Source organism: Myotis brandtii, unplaced genomic scaffold, assembly GCF_000412655.1.
Source record: "Myotis brandtii unplaced genomic scaffold, ASM41265v1 scaffold1719, whole genome shotgun sequence".
Classification (NCBI taxonomy): domain Eukaryota; kingdom Metazoa; phylum Chordata; class Mammalia; order Chiroptera; family Vespertilionidae; genus Myotis; species Myotis brandtii.
In genome coordinates, this window is record NW_005356337.1 from 114797 (window position 1) to 133422 (window position 18626).

The following is an 18626-nucleotide window of genomic DNA, read 5'->3' on the forward strand; positions in this document are numbered from 1 at the left end:
TCAAGTCACGTGTAAAACTGAATCTAATATATGGATGGGAGATAATAAAGCTATACAGTTTTTTATTCTTTTCTAATTTTGCCTGCTCTCAGAGAATAAAAGATTCCCTATTTTTTCCTGTTACTTTTCTTCTGGGGATGTTAACAAAGGCTTTCCCATTTTCCCACCATTGAGCTTTATGTTTTCGCGATCATAGCCACATAAAATGAACCATAAATATTGTAAGAGCATCTCGTGCAAGAGATTTATAGCACTTCCTTGAAATGGTTTCAGTAGCCTTATTCCCTGGCGCCTCCTGGCATTTTTAATAACCCCCTTAATATACTCTGTCATCCCATCTGTTTTGATTTAACGTTGATTATACAGACACACCACCTGACCACTGTGCTATGCGTGCAGTAGACTCAAGGTATTTTCAGAAAGGAAACATAAAACTGCGATTGTTACATTACATCCCCTTTACTAGGCTTCTCCTGGGTAGTTCAGGTAACCCTCTGGAAAATCCAACATTAGACACATTCATAGACAATCACGTTCCTGCGTTTGAAAGGCAGACCGCTCCAACCTGCCACCAATGCCCTCCCAGGCAGTGCTCTGACCGTGTCCCTCGGGAACATACATTGAGCTCAGTGAAAGGTGAAGGCAGAGGCAGGAGGCTAGGAAGCAGCCAATCAGATGGCGAGGGTCTAAGATCTGATGCCTCGGAGCTGAGCTGCTCAGTCTCCCTTCAGTGCAGACGGGAACCACACGCACGGTGTGAATGCGCCCTGGGTGGGCAGCGGCCACCAGGCAGACCCGGAGCTAAGAAGAAAGGGTGCATGCCCAGACAACTCGTTCTGCACAGCGTCCGGCCGGTCAGCGACAGTCCCGTGCTGGAATGTCCCCGTTCGAAGGTATCGCTTCTTTCTCATTGAGCTGCTGCTGTGTTGCTGAGGGATCAAGGAAAGCAGAGGTGCTGGCTGGAGGGAGGGCTCCGCTTTCTAGCAATGCTTTGTTCCCGTGCTCAGCCTACACGCCAGTCTGGGAAGGGGGTTAGCCTCCGCGGGAGTGGGCAACGAGCAGAATAAAGAAACACTCGCAGTGGCCGAGGCTGACTGTGCATAGCCTTTATGAGGACAGACTCTTTGTTAGTGTTGCTATTGTTCTGAAGATAAACTGGCGAAGAATGCAGCGCTAACATCATCACAGGCTGCTCCGTTTATAGCTACAGAGACCCAGGGAGAGACCTGGGGGGCAGGGAGTTGGGGCGGGGGTGCATATCATAACGGGCGCGGCAGTTTACCCAGCTGTCTACCAGCCTGAGAGACAGAAAGGGCCACAGCGCTGGTCCAAAGTAGAGAAAGAATTGTGTCACTATAAGGGGGGTCCTCTGTGCATTTGACACAAGTTTGGTAAAAAGCAGACACTTTGCATATTCTCATCGGGCTTAATACTTCAGACGCCTTAATTGTCATTTATTTCTGACAGCTGGTGTCACTGCCCAAAGGCCGTCAGCCCATGGGGAGCCCTTGGTTTAGTTGCCAAGGTAATTGGCAGGGTAATTCAATCTGGAGAGAGGAACAAAAGCCCCATGAGACACATATTGCATTAGGGGAGTGAGGCAGGAGACTGCTTTGTGCAGCATTTAATTTTGGGAGTGAGTCCCTGCTTTTGTCTCTCCTCTGATCCGGTATCTGTTGGAAGAGCTGGGTAAAACAGGGACTTCCGTCATGTATTACATATTAAGAGGGACATGATGATTTCTTCTCTACATTAGGTGAGACTGAATAATGTATGTGTTATACAGTACACTGGTGGCCACATGGGAAGGTTTCTCTGGGAAGTTGTTTGCTTTCCTCTCTGGGACACTGGGAATCGCTCCCAGGTGGGTTCTCCGTGGTGGCCTGCAGTTGAGATGAGCTGTGGTCCCAGGGCACAGAAATGAATGAAGGCAAGGGTTGATTGGCCCCGTGTTCCAGGGATCTCTCAAAAGCATGGCCCGTTTAAATCTTCATCCTCAGAGCTAATCGTCAGGGCTAACATTTTCATACTGCATCTCAGGAAGCCTTCCTAAGTAATGCAGTCCCTTTGTGTAATTATTTTCTAAAAGAGGGGAAATATTACGGCATTGATTATAGTTTCTCAATTGCCAGGCCAGAGGTATTTTTTTTATTCATTGTTTTTATTCATTTATTTATTAATTTTGGTCTGTGGCGCTAAATACACTTGGCCTCTGTAACATCATCGATTATGCTCTTGTGATTCACTTTGTGAATTTTAGTTTCCCTAAATACTTATAAAGTACACCATTTTATTTACAGAATATGATATAGCAAATAATACTAATATGTATAGCTAACATTTAAAAATCACTAATTAAACTTGAAAATTCACTACTTAGTTATACGTAACACGTAATTCATTATGGTAAAACATTATAAAAATTAAAATTCTAAGTTTTAAGATTCAAATATCAACTATGAAATATAAATGAGAATATTTTTTCATATATGTAAAAATTTTACCTTATTATTTCTTGTGTTCAAAAGACATTGCTTTGGAGAAGGCACAATTAACTAATTAACTGAATGTCCATTGGGATTTAATTAGCAACTTTGCTGAATGGATGAAATATGGAATTAGTATTATTTTACAGAAGAGGATAAGGAAAGTTAATATCTTGTATTTGAGCTTTAAGAAGTGTTCTGACACCTGCGATGATGTAAAATTTATTTCTACTAAAGGAAGAATAAAAGGAACAGTCAAAAGGTAATCTTAGAAGTAGGGTGAGAGTCGATAAAGCCTTTCAGGACATCAGGAGACAGGGTAAAGGGAATGAATGAAGTAAAGCAAAAGGAGGGGTGCTTTGCTCAGAGGCAGTACAGGGGTAAAAAAAAAAAAAAAAAAAAAAAGGACCCAGACTGGCCTTTGGCACCAGACTGACCTGGCTGCAATCCTAGTACCGCCTCCTCCTTCTGCGCAGCCTGGGCAGATTAGGCCCACCCACTGGCTTGCGAGCATTAGGAGTCCACATAATTGTAAGTAGTTCATGTCAATGTGAGAAGGGTGTAATTAAAAAGATGATATCAAAGTCGATTGTGACCTTATTAGGCCGATTGGGTGGAGACTCGATTACTCCTTACACTTAGAGGAGGGGGTTGACTGCCGGCACAGGAGAAAGGCTCTTGTTCATCTCCATCCTCCACCCCCTCTATTCTCTTCCAGCTCCTCAGTACTGTCTAAGTCTACCTTTTGAGACCATTGCCTTCAGTGTAATGCATTGAATCCTATTTAAATGCAAATAGCCTTGGCAAGACTACTGGAGGATATTATTACTCCTTGGCCTGCTGCAGGACCTGGGAGCAGATGCTGATAGGGGCACACTGAGTAGGAGAGAGACTTTTTCAAAAAGTCGAAGGTGGGGAGGTCCAGGCCAAAGGGATGCTATTGAGAGAAGAAAAGCTCATTGGACAGTCTAGAAGAGGCTGGAAAACATCCGATCATACCAAGATGACTTAATGAGTGCCTACAGAGAGACCAGGTCCATGAAAAACAATAAAATTAGGCTGTGGGTCTAAAATAAAGTGGGAAGCCTAGCTAGGCAGCAATCTTAGTGAGAGACAGGATACATCATACTTTGTTTTTCTTGGCCACCCATGAGGATATTTGCTGCAAATAGTGAGTTCATGCTCTTTGTAGAAAGAATTTATTTACTAGTTCGAAGGGGGAATAAACAGGGGAGAAAGGAAATGAAATCTAAGAAACACAGCAAATTTTGTTTTTACGGCATAACTAGAGGCCCACCGCGCAAAATCATGCGAGACCCAGACCCCCACCCGCCGTGGGACCCAGCGTCAAGTCCCCGCCCACCCGGGCGCTGTGCTGCGCATGCAGCCCCGCCCACCTTGAAGACAGTTGTGGACGGAGATAAGAATAGTTTCATGCCCTGACCTTTCCTTCTCCGGAGCACTTAAATTGACCTTCATTGGAAGATGGGAATTGAACAGAGCAACTTGTTCAATTCTTACTTGTTCCCATGAAGAAATCATATGACGTTCAGCAGGTGCCTTTTGGCGTTTGGTCGTGACGGCGTGACGGCTTGCCAGAGTGCATGTCAGGAGATAACACGAAGGATGGCCTTGTGGAGAACTAACTCTGGCTGTCTGTGCACTCAACTTAGATCTAAACATAGAACATGGCACAGCCTGTTGAGCGAGAATGATCCTCACATTGGGGAGCCCTCCAAACTCTCCCCACTCACGGCGACTCAACCGCACTTCCTAGATTCTCACACTTGAAATGAATCTCATTTGCTGCTATGCTCCCGTCTCTTTAGGAATGGTTAGCTCTAGAGGAGGCTGCATGCTCTTTAAGGACCAAATATTTAGAGCACTGCCTAGGCAGCATGGGAAAGGGAGGGTCCTGATGTTTCCAAGGTCATTCCCACTTGTGTCGTGTCTTAAATTCTACCTTTCGACCACGGTAGAAAGGCAAGCACCTCTGGATGAAGTGACACTATGAAAAGCTATTTCAACTTTTCTGTTCCACCACTCTTCATATCCTGCCTCTTTTTTTTTAGTTTTGGGGATGTTTGTATGTTTCCTTCACTAAATTGGAGTTCTTCCAGGGAAAGGAGAGAGCCCGACTTCAAATTTACCATTGCCTAGCAAAAGGCCTGCCACCTAGGAAATACACTCATATGTATGCACATTGAACTATGGAGCTACCCAAGTGATGTGAAGGATGAAGCGGCCATATGATTGGCCTCCATTCAACTTCTCAATTAAATTTGTGAATTAGGGAAAAATTACCTTTGTTCGACATCTCCTGGCATTCTCGTGCTATTGCTGATACCAGGGGACTGTGTTTATGCCCAAGCAAATCTGATAAATCCACACTGATAAAGTCATAGGTCACTCTCATTAGTGTAGGAGCCAAGTCCAGACTGTTCAGTGTCAGGGAGGGCTGGTGAGAATGACTGCAAAGGGACACCACCAGAAGTATCTGCCACCTCCTGGGAGGGGGGTGGCTTCCAAGAGGGGCCAAGGGCAGCAGCCCTGGCCAGCAGCAAGCTGGGTCCTGGAGTCAGGTGAAGGAGCTCTGGCATGAGCCGGGGTGATCAACCCCACTCTGATCATCAGAGGACATAGAAAGCCATTTTTCAGACATCATATGAGCAGCCCTGTTTCATCCCTCACAATTCTGTGAGTCCTTCTTATGACTCCAAAGTCTTTGTCATGGGCTGGGAAAGGAGGCCCACTGTGTTTTCCTTAATATGCCTGAAGTGGTGAAGTGATGGTGCCTGCCTGTCAACAACCAGGACTGTGTTGTTATAAAACAAGGTCACGGAAAACCATGGAGTTATTCTGCTGGAATGCTATTTAAAGTTGTTTTGTTTGGGTATGATGTCAGGAAGGGATCATTTGGAGGGAGCATCTGTGTTTATGACCTGGAAAGCAATCAGTGTAAGATGCTATCCTTCCCTCCTCTCTTTAAATCCCATCCATTAGAATCTTTCCCATGGGAAGACACAGGGAAACATTTGAATGTTCATTTGGCTTCCTCTTGAACCACCTGGTGATTCTAGTCCATTCATAGTTCGTTCACAGAGACATTTGAGCTCCCTCCCTCCAACACCATAAGAACAGACAGCCACTGTTTATAGGTCACTGTATAATTTCTGAAGTGTCACGCAGCCTACTCTTAGAGGGGGAAAAAGCAACACTAATTTTTAAAAATCAGACTTTCAATAAGTCAAAATGTGTATTAAAAATTATTGGTCTTATATTACTTAAGTTTCGAAATATGCCACTGCTCACTAAGCCCAGTCCCTTCCAAAATGTGGAATAATCAAATACAAACTTGGAACTTACATAGATCTTAGCTCAAATCTTGACTATACCATTTTCAGTAGTTAACCATTTGGTTGCCACATCAATGAAATGAGACTGATATCTATCTACCTTGTATGTCACTTGAAATTTAAATAGAATAATGAATGTCAAGTATCCATGATGCTATCTGTTGCAGGGTAAACATTTAATAATTTGGAAATAATTCTTTCTGTTCCAGAGTCAAATCCAAATGCAATAGTTGGCACAGAATAGAGGAGACATTTGTTATCTGTCATCTGTTCTATCTTAGCAGTACTGCCTCCTGCCCAAACCAATCCACTGCCTATTTCTCCAACCTTTTTCTCTAGCAATAGAGTTCACAAACATGGTATGCTGTTTTAGTCTGCATCCCACTGTGTTTGCCTTTACATGTGTTGCTATTTCCTTGACATGAAATGCAGCATGTCTCCCTCTTCCCATTGCCCAGAAATCTCCAGTTCATCATTGAACACATAGCTCAAGGATGATGTGCTTCTTGCCAGTGATATTCTTTGTACCTTAAATAAGATAGCTAATATGTGATGATTCTCACAACCTGCTAAGTGCTCTTTTAGGTCAATATTTTACACAAGTTATTTAATTCATACTGAAATTCACTATTCTACTCATCATATATATTGTCTGTCTTCCCCACTACATTTTGATCTAGCTGACTGTATAAAAAAAGTAATTGTCTTAGCTTGAATGAATGAATGAATGAATGAATGAATGAATAGCAGGTGGGATGGGTAGAAGATAGAGAGGCCAAATGTGTTTTAGGGGATGTGAAACTGTTCTCTGAGATGGGCCAATATTTTAGGAAGAAAATTCTGAAGAAGCCCAGGAATTTTAGAGAAGATGTTATGTAAACAAATAAACAAAACCAGACTTAAGCCAGAACGGACTGATAGGGGCTGGAGAGGTTCAGGTAACTGCAGTTCATCTCATAGGAAACATTAGAAATAAGATCAGAGGAGCAGCTAGATTAGGGCATCCCTGTAGAAGACATCCAGGACTGCATCAATTTCTAAAGAAACCAGCCAGATAGTCTAGATAGAGTAAGAAGCAATACTTCTGGAATTAATAGCAATGCACTCAAATTAGCACTTCCATGGAGCTAGGCCATATGCTAAGCACATTACATGAATTGATTTATTTAAACTTACTTTTCAAAACCCATGAGAAAAGGGATTTTGTAATCCCCATTTTATAGATGAGGCAACAGAAGCAGCCAGACTTATCTAAGACTCCAGAGCTGGAAATGAGAAAGCTTGGATTTGCACCCAAGTCTGCGTAAATCTAATGCTCATATCCTTTACACGCTGCCGTTCTGGCTCTTTAAGTTAACTGAGGGAGATGGCTCAGGCTAGAGAAAAGGTGAATTACTATAGAAGAAAAAACATGGCAATGTTTCAAGAGATTGAAAGCAAAGGGAACTCGAGAAGAAAGCCTTCCATTCCATACTAAACTAATTAGGATTGCGAGGTTTCCCTATCTAGAGAGTGTATCCCCTAAGAGTTCCATTACTGAGGACACGAAGACTAACCACATCCATGGATGGCATTCCTGTGGATGAGGGAGTAGGGAGACATTGGGAGGGAATTCAAGAAAAAGGAAAGGGGGGAAGCTATGAATGCCAGGGCCATGAACTTTGGAGGCAAAAATCACCCTTCCTCCTTTGACCCCATCCTTACTGTGGGGTGTGACTGCTGAAGAATGGGGTGGAAATTGGAGCAGTGACAGTGACAAGCTATGGCCCAGGGACTCATATGTTGGGCTATTTTCTGGGGAGATTTTTCTGATTTTATTGCCCTAACCCAGAGAGTCATTGATGAAGGATGATTTCTGGAGTCACAGAGCAATCCAATAAGCCACATTTTGCATTTTATATAATTGAATTACATATGCTTTATCTGCTTGACAAAATGAAAAGCTAACTGGCATTTTGGGGGAAGGTTTTATTATCTTATTCGGCCCTTCACATTTCATATTCTAAAGACGTGAGCTGTGAACTATGCCTGTTTACACAATTAGGTTCAGATATACAATAAGTGTTGAATTTCTCCCATTAGCATATTTTTGAGAAGAATGAATCCATTATTTGGAGGAGAAAATTTGGGATCAGGAGATAGAGGTTTGTTTTTTATTTTGTTTCCTTTTGTTTGTATTCCCTTTGCTGACATTTTGGTTAGAACACTATCTACCAAGGGGAAATATTTTCAAACATCAGCTGCTCAATAAATGTCACACATTGATTTTTCTGGAATTCATATCTCTATCTAACTCTCATCACAAGTTTTATGCCTCACACATTTTCAGATTCTTTCAGACAGCTAAACATACAAGCATATTTGTGGGGTTATTGTACGGTCAGTCCACCTCATTCTCTTCCACTCCCGCCACTGCCTTAGTCCACAATCTTAATTTTTTGTTTGTTCAGATTATGGCAACAAACCTGAAACTGACCTCTTAGCCTATCCCCATCAGCCTGTGCATAAACACCAGTGCTCTCTTTCCAAAACCCAAATTGACTCTTTTAGTAGCTTCGTTAAGCTTTTTTAGATCACTCTTTGTTCTCAGAATAAATTCTAGTTTCACTCATGGCTTACAATCTTTCTTGGTCGTCTCTCAACACATGAGATTTCCCCCTAATTGTCTCTGCATCCCTCACTCAATATTCCACACATTTTGAACTACTTGTAGGTTGCCAAACATGTCTTCTTATCTCCCCACCCCAAGCCTTTCTGAATGCTGCTGCTTCTACCTGGAGCTGCTCTTCCACCCGCTCATTCCTGTCACTCCCCTCCTCCTACCCCGAACGCCTCCATGTTGGCATGTCACATCTTACAGCCATCCTCCGCTCATCCTTTCCACTGCTCACACACTTACACCACATGGATAAGATGACCTTCCCCTGGTCTCCTTCAGCACCCTATTCATTTTTTTAACATACAGATCATGTTTTATTTATGTTTGTTTGATTCTCAGTAAATGTTTGTGGAATGAGTGAATGAGTAATAAGAATAGCAAGAATCCTCTATTATAAAAATGGCAAATAAAAATGTGTTTTGTAAAAATATAATAAATGGAATACTATAAGAAGATCTGTAGATTAAATCAAGTACCAGTATACTGTCTAATGTGCCAAAGTTGGACAATGATCAGGAAATGACATGGGATTTGAAGCATCATTTTTCATTCATGCTATAAAATGTTGTCCCTTAAGTGTGCTTTCCTCTGACCTAACTTAAGTCAAAATTTTCAAGGCAAACTTTTAAAATTTGCTAATTAATATGATTACATCTTGTATGTGTTGATATTGCTGTCTATACATTCCATTTGGCTTCCTCATTTATTCAACATTGCTCTGCTAGAAGAGAGCTGATAAAGTTAATAAACTTCTCAAAATTATAAACCTCTCATTGCAGTAGCTGCTCTATTGACTAGGTGACAGAATCAAATAGGCAGATTAAGCCTCCAAGCAATCACAGAGCTTATCTTTTTTTGTTTGTTTCTGTTACCTACTTTTTTATTTATTAAATTTATTGGGGGGACATTGGTCAACATGAACATATAGGTTTCAGGTGTGGATTTCCATGTTACAAGATCTATATATTGCACCATGTGCTCACCTCCCAAAGTCAAATCTTCTCCTGTCACCATATACCAGGACCTATTTTTCCCCCACCCGCTTCCCTTTGGCAACCACTACACTGCTGTTCGTGTTCATGAGTTTTAGTTCATATATGGGATATAAAACTGAAACTCATGATCATTTATCTTAATAATTGCTGAAGGCCAGTATTCTATTTAATGTTCAGGGGCCCTTTCCAAATCATACTGATTTTGAGTAAAATGTGGAGAGCATTGGCATATATGACCATTTTGTTTAATGTGATTCACAAGCTCCAAAGGTCTTCAGAGCATTAGTGATCTTATATTTGGAGCATCCTTCAAAGCCTTGAAATCAGGGCCCTTTCCCCTGTGAATGGTTAGATACTACTTTGGAATAATTCAAGAAGGGGGTGATGTGTAACAGATGTTTGACACAAATACTTCAGCTGTTGATAGTGGTACCAATTCTAAACTTACCTGTGCCATAGGATTAAAGGGAATACACACTATTTCATGGTTGCTGGACCCACCATAATATTTGTTGGCCTACTGATGACTTTCATGAAACTCACAGAATTATACATTTTATACTCTTCCTCTTCATTTTCTAGGACAAAAAGTCACTTGATCTGCATTTCATGACTGATTTCAATAAGCTTCACACACACGTTGCAGAACTATTTTGTATGTCAACACCTCCTTGTTCAATATTTATGACTTTGTGGCACATTTCAATTTTTTTTGTAATGTAAACTGTGTAAATGCATCAAAAGTGCTGTGTGATTTCTGCACTATGTATTATAGATCTAAATTGTAGACATGCTATGTATTTCATTATGGTATCTAATTTTACTAAGCCATATAAATTCATAGCCTTGACTCATTAGTTAGAAGTAGAATATATGAAATCCAGATCCTTTAATATGAAATAAAATTGAGCCTTGATTAATGTAGGTATTTAAGTGGCTTGGCCAACGTATTAATGGAAGTATAAGTGTCGGAGCCCAAGTCTTGATATTTCCAAGCCAATATCTACACAATGGCTTTAATATTGTACTGAACACCTGCCGTTGAGGCCCTCAACTACATTTCTTGCCAGTCACTTGTTAAAATTTGCATCATACTTGGAAAAGGAAAGTAGATGGATATTTATGCAATATTACAGAGTAGGGAATTTTCATAAAGTGGTTCCCAGTAAAGAGTGCAGAGTGACAAGTATAAGTGGAGCATAGCTTTGGAGGGTATTTTTCCAGAACACCACCACTAGTTTTGCTTCAACATTATTATATTCAACATTCAAACAAATATTCAACATTTCAAACAAATAGAAACGTTTAAAGAATGGTATATCAAATATCCACTACCTAGGTTTTATTATTAACATTTTTCCATATTGCTACACTCTATGTGTATGTGTTTTGAAGAAACATTTGAAATTAGGTTGCAGACATCATGACATACTCACTCTAGATATTAGATGACTGAAGAGTAAGGGTGTTATTCCTAATAGCCTCAATTCTATAATGTGACTAAGAAAATTAATAGTTTCCTGATATTACCGAAGGTCTATTTAATTTTTAAACTCCTTTGTTTCTTTTTAATTATTTTATTCTTTTCTTCTCCAATCAGATTATATTTAAAGCTCATGCATTAGCCTCTATTAATCTACTATATTCCACACGCATACTCTATTCCCCCACCATGACATTGACTTTTTGAAGATAATGAACTAATTGTCTTATAAAATGTCCCATAATCAGAATGTGTGTGATTGTTTCATTATGATGTTTACCATGTCTCTCATCCCCTTTGTCTCCTATAAACTGAAACTCGTTCTTACAGCTTGAATAGATACCGTCCATATGTTTTTGGCAAGACTGTGTCCTAAGTGATGTTTTATGTGTCATCCCATCTGGAGGCACGCACTTTCATGATGTCAAAGTTCAGCAATGCTGCTTTGATATTTTGGTGACTGCCAGAGGAGATGAGGGGCTTGGATAGGGGTAATTAGAGGTCATGGTTGTGGACATGGTCAGATGTCAGAGGTTTCTGATTATATTATGGTGGAAGAATTCTGATATATTATGGTGGGCTAAGTATGTGAGGAATAGGGTAAATGACAGAGAAGCGAGTTTGTGGGGAAGGAGTTTAATAAATTTGTAATTCAGTCTAGGCCTTGAAAAGTGTGAGCCTCCATTAGTCATCCAAGTGGTAACTGGAATGTTTACACCTGTCTAGACATCTGAGCAGTTAGGGCTGGAGATATATGTTTGGGAGTCATCAGTGTTTAGATGACATTTAGACCATGGGACCATCTGAGTTCAGCAAAGGAGAGAAAACACCAAGGACCGAGTTCTGAAGCATTCCTACATTTAGAGGTAGAAAATGAAGAAATGGTCAGTGATATAGGTGTAAACCCCAGAGAGCGTGTGGTGTCCTAGAAGATAAGAAATGCTTCAAGAAGGAGAATGTCATCTGGGTCGAATGCTACTAAGAGATCAAGTAAGAAGAGGACTTTGAATTCACATTTGGATTAGACAAGATGGAGAGTGTTGGTGACTGTGACAAGAATGGTTTCATTGGTGTGAGGGGATGAAAGGCTTGCTGGAGTGTATTATCAAGAATATGGGAGCTAAGAAAGTGTAAGCCCTTGCTGGGAAGGGGATGAAGAGATGGGGTAGCCTTTCAAGGGCGATGTGGGCCAAGGAAAACACTCACTTTTTGTTAAGATGGAAAATATGACAACATATGTGAATGCTTATGGGACTGTTCCAGTGAGGAGGAAGAAACTGGTGATTCTGGGAGACATTAAAAATAATTGCATGGGAGAATTTATTGAGTAGTGAGAGAGGTAAACCTCCAGTACACAGTGGACTGGTTTGTCTTATACAGAGAGAAGGAAAGACAGTTCAATAAAATGGGAGAGAAGAGGAATTTTGGTAAAGTGGTGTATTTGGGGTAGAAAATGAAGTCATTCTCACCAGAATACTTCTATGAAATATAAATTAAGGTCATCAGCTGACAGTGTGCCACTAAAGAACAAAGATTGAAGGATCGAAAAGAAGATCAAAAGTTATCAAGTAGTTCTGTAGGAGAGTGAACATGATATATTTATTGGGGAAGGAGGACAGACCCACTTTGGGACATAAGAACAGTCTTAGAGGTTCTTTTTAGAAAGGATTTAGTGTGTTTGCTCTTTTGCTCAGGAGGTATGCGGGGTCCCCACCTCTGAAGGTAATTACTAAGCTGGACCAGTAAACATTGACATTAAGAGATTATGGTGTTACTATAGAGCAAGGGATCTGAATTCAGGCACATGGTTAAACATCCATTTCACTTTCTCCTCAAAATATCTCTGTTAAGAAATTATATCAACCCTATCACATGAATGAATCAATAGAAGTTGAGAAACGTTAACTCACCCACGATTATACAGCTAATAAATTACAAAGAATGGTATACTTTACAAAATGACACTGCTGACATGGAATACATTTCTCAAAGGTTTAAGAAGCACTTTCACCTAATTCTCTTAAAGTAGTTACCCTCACACTACTATAAAACTAGGGGCTTTTCCTTAAAATTGGATTAAAGTAACAAGTAAACAGTAAACTCTATCATAATTAAAAATCAATCAAGTTTATAAATTTATTGAAAACACTACAGGTGTTGAATGGTTAAAATGTAGGCCTCCAGTTCATAACTTACTTTTTTTTAGTGTGTAAATAGCTATTTTGCACTGTATTAAATATAACTTCTTTAATGAAATCAGAAGCAGTAGACAGATGTTGGTGCAATACAAATATCGTGATGCATTTATCTTAATAAAATGCTAAATGTCAATTTATCACAACGCATGTTTGACTTTAGACTGTAAATAGAGATCAGTTTATTTCTGTGCTGGTAACAACCATTGCACAGACATGGCTTCAGGTAAATAAATCTATTCTATGATAAGTTAAAAAAAATCAATCAAATGCCTTATGAATAGAATAACTTATCGTTCAAGAAGACAACTGTGAGTGGAAGTTCAATTAAGTTTAGAATAAAAATTAACATGCTGAAATTTCTAAGAATGTAGCCCTATCTCTCACTAAGAAAATGCATTTGCTTTATAAAACATTCTGTTTAGACACTCCTGAGCAATTTCTACCTTCAGTGAAATTGATAACCAGTCCTGTGCTGTGCTGTCAGCAGTGAGAGCAGGTGGGCAGCAAGGGGAACCTGCTCCAAATTGCATCTCTATTAACCACGTTGACCAAATTGGGACATGTGGCTTGATGAAGAGACAGAATATTCACAATTAGGATAATCGCAGCAATATGGGCTTCATGGTTATCATACAATTACCAGTGGTGCAAGGGGTCAGCTTGGAAAACTCAGGCTTACAATTGAGGTCAAATTTGGGGGATTTACTTGAAAATTAATTTCTGAATATGTCACACCTGTGAACATGTAATGCTCTGTCTTGAAAGCCCATCACCAACTTCTCCAAAATCTCCCCTTTCTGAGTTCCCATACCTGCTGGGTATATATTTAGTGGCTTTCTAACATCGGGTGCTGGCTTCATAGGATGGTCCATTGCCTATGCTGAACTCCCCAATTTTTTGTAGTCCTGGCACCTAGTAACATCCCTGCTATCAGCAGGCCCTCAGTAAATGCTTGCTGAAGGCTCAGAGGGAGGGCAAACCTGGGGCCAACCACAGCCAGAACGAACTATGTCCCTTGCTACTTTTCCTGTAGAGGCTTTGTGCTTACTTCTTCAGGTGCATCTAAATCTGGGTCTCAGTTTGAATAGCAGATGCCTCCTCATTGAAAACTTACCTGTGCACTACCCTCCCACTTCATTTTCAGAGATAACTTATGTCTCTTTTTCATTCTCTCCCATAAGGCTCCCAAATTACACCTCAATTTGACTGTTGATGCCTCTCTGGAGAGTTAATCACATTTTTCACCTAGACACACACCTCAAAGACAGCCCACTTCCCTGGTTTTTAACCAGACAGTTTCAAATGGCTGATAATTAACCCTATCAATGCCCTAAAGTTGTATATCTCCAGAACGCATTCTTGGGGACTGACAATGGCTACTCAGTTGTCCAAATGCTGTCCTCTTTGTGGTGTTTATTCTGGTGGTTAAATGTCTTAATATTAGTCAAGCACTTGGAATGGTACAGGTACATAGCTCCATTTATGTTTTTGCTATTACTTTGTAGTCTCTACATTTCAACAAGCACACGAGGACAAAGCAAACTGGTGCAAAAATCAAGGACTCTCTTAAACAAGTAGTCTCTTATCGCTTTTATCTGAGTTCCCATTACAAACAAGTGGCATTTAAGCATGAAATCATAAATGGGAAATTTTGTAATGACAGTAGAGACTCAGTCCCTGCTTAGTGGGGCACAGGCATGTGGAAATAGAAAATACATCGGATTAAACCCCTTGTGTCTTTAAGATAAAGAAAAGCTTCTCAGTTATTTGGCTTGGTTTTTGTTACATGGCCCATTGAGCAACTGGTACTTTGCCCATTGGTTTGTGGGTATGAATTGTGTCTCTTTGTATTTTCATCAAGAATTGGAGAAAGAACAGTGATAACTTTTGGTTGATGGTTTATTTCAATATCTCTATTTGATTTGAAATTTAAAAAGATAAAAATTTTAAAAAGATGCTACCAAAACACCTAAAATGCAAATTATGCAACAGCTGCTTGACTCTGTAACAAACTAACCACAAGAGTCATGATCAAGTACCTTGTACTTAGAGGAGTCTAGGAATGCACACTGGGAACGAGTTTCAGGAACAGGGACCGAGAAAGAACAGTGATAACTTTTGGTTGATGGTTTATTTCAATATCTCTAACTATTTGATTTGAAATTTAAAAAGATAAAAATTTTAAAAAGATGCTACCAAAACACCTAAAATGCAAATTATGCAACAGCTGCTTGACTCTGTAACAAACTAACCACAAGAGTCATGATCAAGTACCTTGTACTTAGAGGAGTCTAGGAATGCACACTGGGAACGAGTTTCAGGAACAGGGACCTCGTTTTGAGTATCTACTCAGGCTCAGATGTCAACTGCCTTATTTTCTCTCCAATATTCTTTTTTAGTCACTATGTAAAATCTCACATTGCTTTGCAGAAGGGTAAAATTTTCTTCAATTTCAGAAAATGGAATTGCTTTATTAAAGAAGGTTATCTTCATTTGGCTTTACCACTAGAGTACCAGCCCCAGGTAGCAAGGAGAGAGCCTTGGTCATATTTTCATACTTAGGGGTCTGCAGAGGTCGTACCACCAAGAGTGGTACTCAACACCACCTGTGAGATGAATAAATGAAAGAAAATCCTTTTGTCTTCTAGACCCTCATCAAATAGTTTTTAAATATATATATATCTTTATTGATTTTTAGAAAAAGAGGAAGGGAGAGAAAGAGGAAATTGATGTGAGAATGAAACATTGATCAGTTGCCTCCTGCACACCCCCTATGAGGGGACCAGAATTGAACCGGCAACCTCTTGGTGCACAGGATGACACCCAACCAAGTGAGATACACCAGGCAGAGCTCAAATAGTCTTTGAGTTCTATATTATCCCATTAGGGCCTGAAGGAAAAGTCATGAGGGTGAAGAGAGAAATCAGCAAAATTTCACCTAAAGAAAGAGCCTCCTGGGAATGAAATCTACTGGGAAATTTTGAGAATGTGTCTCCCCTAAAGATTTGTGTTTTTTCCTATGGGGAGAAATGCCTTGAAGAAGAAATTTTAAATTTAGAACAAAACTAGAATCTCTGGAAGTGTGCACCATAGTAGGCTAGATATAGAGTTAAGAGCCAATCAGTGGTCAACTTCTATATATAAGCTTTTAAATCTTTTCAAGAAGGATTCTAATTTTAGGTGGCCTAATTTCACCATAACACCACTGTTAGCAGTTAAAGTGTGTGCTCCAAAATTCATATTTTGAAGTCCTAGCCCCTAGTACCTCATAATGTGACCTTACTTGGAAATAGGTTGTTGTTAAATTAATTCGTTAGGATGAGGTTATATTGGGAGTGTGGTAGGTACCTAATCCACTATGACTGGTGTCCTTATAAAAAGAGGGAGCTTGGACACAGATGCACACACACATGAAAATGTCAAATGTCACATGAAGATAAGGGTGGAGATCAGGCGATGAATCTACAAGCCAAGGAGTGCTAAAGATTGCCAGCAAACCACTAGCAGCCAGAGAAGAGAGAGGGACACCTTCTCCCTCACGGTTCTCAGAAGAAACCGACCACAACTAACCCCATCGACACCATGATGTTGGACATCCAGCTTCCAGAACTGTGAGATAATAAATTTCTGCAGCTTAAGTCACAGAATTTGCGATAGTGATAGCAGTCCTAGCAAACCAAGAGACCCATAGAGATTCTTCAGTCACTGCCCTGGTCCTCTCAGAGCTGCTGCTAAAATACTATAGCTCACAATAATTCTGCACTCACCCTGCAGAAGTTCTGTAACTTTAAATTAGACAGAAGATCATTGGGCGGATGGTGTTTTCACCAAGACATGAAAACATAATTATCCATGAGCAATGCACTGCCTTGGAGACAGTGCTGGTGCTGGTGATTCAGACCTTCCCTGAGGAAACTAGCCATTAGCAGTCACAGGGATGTTCCATCAACGGTGTCTTCCTGAGTATTCATCACAGCATTGAGTGCATGGGACCTACACGTCTTCTCCACGGTGCAATGATAAAAATGCTCAGTTGGGAGAGGAACACAATTTTAGGAGGAGCATTTTGAGCCAGTGAAGCAGAAGTAATAGGAAGAATTCTGCTTTTCCCATGAGTGCAAAGGGGTTGATTAGAGAGAGCTGAGAACAGCGTAGAAGGATAACTGACAAGTGATCCTTAAACATCTGCATTTATAACAGAGATAAAAAGTCTGGAGAAAATTTATGAGCTGCTAGAAAAGGGTGTGTTCCCGTCGGATGACTCACAGAAAGGGATTATGGCTGGCCAAGGAGACTGAGTCCAGGGTGACCACCTACTACTCCAGGCTTGCCAGTGAACGCAGCTCTGACATTACCTTCAGGTGACTCTGTGCTCGTCACATTTTCTAATAAAACTTGGCTTTGGGTAGAGAGAAAAGGCCACACAGTTGGTTTAGATCCTTAATGGTGTTGTTTTGGTAAAAGTTAATGGGTCTATTTTTACTCAACCTAGTACTTAATGTGTGGGGAATTTTTTTTAATGACAGCAATAGTCACTGGCCACAGTATACAACACCGTCCTTGCCATCCAAGATTAAAAGGTGCATAGAATCACAGCCCTTCCTACTTGCTGGCAGTGACAGCCGACACTGTAAAAACTGTGTGTGGGTTATTAAAAGCTGACTTAGCACCCTCTCCTAAACCCCTAATGCCCTCCACACAGTTTCTCCAGATTCTCAGGGAATCGATCCCCTTTTCCCTCCTGTATGAACTGCCTTCCACTCACTCCCTTCACAGAACTGTTCATCTACTTCTATGAAATCTCATTTCTTCTTGATTGTGGGAACTGAACTCCATCCTGCAGTTGGTACTAAGGTGTTTATTTGTTTACATATAAAGTAAGTTTCCTCCATAAGAGACTGACCAAGGCAAGCTCACATATGAATTCTTTTTATCCCATATGTCTCCTTTTTTCCCCCGCCCTTGACAATCTCATTTCTTCTTGATTGTGGGAACTGAACTCCATCCTGCAGTTGGTACTAAGGTGTTTATTTGTTTACATATAAAGTAAGTTTTCTCCATAAGAGACTGATCAAGGCAAGCTCACATATGAATTCTTTTTATCCCACTTTTACTTCCTAACTCTGAATGTCTGTTAACGTAGAGGCCAGACCCTATATTTATATGCCCTTGTTAAATTTCTTCTCTCTTTCTTTGTTGGTTTTTTTTTTGTATGAGTGTTCTTTCTTCTTCTTCTTTTTCTTCTTCTTCTTCTTCTTCTCCTCCATAAGAGACTGACCAAGGCAAGCTCACATATGAATTCTTTTTCTCCCACTTTTACTTCCTTACTCTGAATGTCTGTTAACGACGTAGAGGCCAGACCCTATATTTATACGCCCTTGTTAAATTTCTTCTTTCTTTGTTGTTGTTTTTTTGTATGAGTGTTCTTTCTTCTTCTCCTCCTCCTCCT

At 40.3% G+C, this 18626-nt stretch overlaps 1 protein-coding gene across 1 annotated transcript in view; it reads left to right on the forward strand.

The window, feature by feature from the left end:
* Positions 1-722: 722 nt before the first annotated feature.
* SORBS2 (sorbin and SH3 domain containing 2) overlaps positions 723-18626 on the forward strand; it is a 311892-nt gene continuing 293988 nt past the window's right edge. The window contains exon 1 of the mRNA XM_014537084.1: positions 723-893. The gene's annotated coding sequence lies outside the window, so the exon portion shown is untranslated. The remainder of the gene's footprint in view (positions 894-18626) is intronic.